Below are 3224 nucleotides of genomic sequence, written 5' to 3' on the forward strand. Positions count from 1 at the left end.
CAATTCCTTGAGAAGACGACCCGAGGTTTTTAATACTCGGTTATCAATTTTAAAGGGGTTTGTTACTTGTGACAACCAACACGTTTGTACGAAGGAATTTTCTGTTGGTTTAGAATCTATACTCACAACGCGACTATATTTTATAAAATTCTTTACTAGCAAAAATTCCAACGTCACCCACCCAGACGGACGATGCTAATGTAGTTCTTTCTTTTGTGAGGAATAATATAATTTGTCGCGTTGGGTCACCGCGAGCAATTGTGAGTGACCAAGGTTCACACTTTTGCAATAGAAGAATGGAAGGGCTCATGAAGAAGTACGGCAACATACATAAAGTCGCCACGGCCTATCACCCCCAAATGAATGGCCAAGCCGAGGTTTCCAATCGGGAAATCAAGCATGTATTGGAAAGGATTGTGAAGCCTAGTAGAAAAGATTGGAGTGCCAAGCTTACCGACGCACTTTGGGCATACCGAATGGCATACAAAATGCCGATTGGCATGAGTCCCTTCCGGTTGGTGTATGGTAAAGCTTGCCACTTACCGGTAAAAATTGAACACAAAGCATATTGGGCCGTCAAGGAATGCAATCTAAATTCAATTGGCAGAATTAGAATGTTTGAGAATAGAGGCCTATGACAACTCTAGGCTTTATAAAGAAAAGATGAAAGCCATCCATGATAAGAACATTAGGAGAAGGGAATTTAGACCCGGTGAACTAGTCCTCCTTTACAACTGAAGGTTGAGATTGTTTCCCGAAAAGCTAAGATCAAGATGGGAGGGACCTTATAAAGTAGAGAAAGCGGAACCTTATGGAGTCTACCATTTGCGCCATCCCTCAAGTCCGGTTATTTTCAAGGTAAATGGGCACCGTCTCAAATTGTATCATGGTGAGCAAAGGAAGACCAACAAGGAGATTGAGGTATTCCTTTTGGAAGATGTACCTCTTGACAAAGAGCAATGAGCTAGTGGAAGTCTAACTTAAGGACGTTAAACAAAAGTGCTAGGTGGGAGACACCCCACCATAGTAAGATCTATCTTTTAACCTCCTTTATATATAGCCACTGGACCCCTCTTTGATTTGTGATTACTCAGTCATTGACTTGTTTAGCTAGACTTGAGTTTATTGTCCATAGAAGTTTGCACTATGGATTATTTGAATGGTAGAAAATACCCCATTTCTAGGACTTGCATGAAGTTTTAGGTGTCTTTTTGGCTCTTGGCTAACTACCTACTGAATTTGTGATAAGAGGTGCATTCTTCATTTCAAAAAAAAAGGGGGGGTGGAATGGCGCGCGCGCACGCTGTGCGCACACACGCCCATTAGCAGATGCAGCCCATACATTTTCCAGAGAGTTGGGCTTCTCTTGTGCGAACGTTAAGCTTTTAGCCCAACTCGTCCCACGCGGACACGCACAACGTGCGTGCGCGTCCATACACCTGTAGGGGAAAGCGCATGCACGCGCACTCGCCGCCTACGCATCCCTAGGCTGATGGCACCAGCCCGTGTATTTTCCAGATAGTTGTACTAACATCGAGCCTGCATCAAGCCCCGCGCCCAACCCCGCTTTGCGCGCGCGCACACCTGGCGCGCACACACCCATTCGCCACCTCGCAAATTGACGCGCGAGCGCACCTGCCGCGTCCGCGTTGATTACCCTGCCGCACTTCTGGTTTATCTTCCTAACAGTTGCGCCACACCTAGGCTCGCCTTGAGCTAGAGGCACAACACCACTGCCGCGCACGCGCCACTCTGCTCACAAAGACCCTCGCGCATCCGCGCACTGTGCGCGCACGCGTCACCACTCCTGCAGCCAACTTCTGGTACAAAGTCCAGAGAGTTGTGCAACTCCTGGGCTAACATCCTGCTGCTGGCACGACCACTTTCTTGCGCGCGCGCACCTGGCGCGTGTGCGTACTTTCTGCCCCTGCCCATCTGCGCAAGCGCGCACAGTGCACGCACGCGTCGATCTTGCGACGTGAGATATAAACTAGCGCACCTACATTTCACTTCCTTCTACCATCCTCCATCTTCTTTCTTCCATCTCCCCCTCTACACCACTCTACCCTCCTCTCGGCTCCCACTGGCGGCACTACCTCCGGCGACCACCCACCTCCGGCGGTCCCCATATTTTCTCTCTCCTCTATTTCTCCACCTCTCTTCTACTCCTCTCTCTCTCCTATACCTCCATTACCTCTCTTTCTCTCCCAAGGTACTCTTACCTACTTTTCCTCTTGTTTTGCTTATCTCTTTTCCCTTCTTTAGTTTGTTGATTTTGTTTTCTTTTAAGTAGCTTTTCTTCCTTTTAACTCTTCATTGCTTGATTGTCTTTGTTTTTACCTTTCTACATCTTTGTGGGTGTTGTGGGTCATGATTTCTTTTGCATTGGTGGATTAGTTGTTATACTTGATTTCATTGCAATTGTGGTACACTATGATGATTAATGTTGCTTTGTGGGATGTTACATTGCCCCATCCCCTCCACTTGCTCATTGCAAAAAGGATGCACGCCAAGTGTTTGATGAAAAGCACACATGACATTTTGAGCTTATTTTGACTCATTGCTTCCCAATTAGTGCTTTTTCTCACTAACTTGAATATTCTTAGGTGCATCGGGCATACCACTCTTAATATCTCACATTTTACTTACTCACTTCACTATGACTTGCTTTCCATTATTGATATTTGGGTGTGCGTTTTTTCATGCCTCCTATTTGCATGCTTATACCACCCTTACATCACATGCTAGTGACTTGCCTTGTTTACAAATGTTATCCTGGTCATATATTGCAGCTGTCATGTAATAAAGACGCATATTCCCTTATGGCATAATCTCTCACTCGCATGCTTCCAACTTATTGGTGTTCCTTTGGGTTTGATATTTCTCTCCTTTCCACTTTTACAGGATGGTCATCAAGAAGGACAAGCAAAAAGCCCCGAATAAATCAACCGCCAATAGAGCGCACCAAGAACCTAAGGCCAAGCCCCTCCTCAAGAAGGCAAGGAGCACCGCCAACATTGATGAATTAGAGAAGGACAATCCTCCAAGGGACGCAAACAAGTTTCTCAACCGCTACTGTGAACTTGTCTACCCCATAATGACTGAGCAGAATTATCACTCGGAGCCCCTTCTAGTCCTTCCGGCTCACATCGCTCCGATGGTGATGCCTCGCATTGAGCGGAGGCAATGGGGGTTTCTAATGAGACAATCAAAGGAGGCCAACT

Source organism: Arachis stenosperma, chromosome 6 (assembly GCF_014773155.1).
Source record: "Arachis stenosperma cultivar V10309 chromosome 6, arast.V10309.gnm1.PFL2, whole genome shotgun sequence".
NCBI classification, from domain to species: domain Eukaryota; kingdom Viridiplantae; phylum Streptophyta; class Magnoliopsida; order Fabales; family Fabaceae; genus Arachis; species Arachis stenosperma.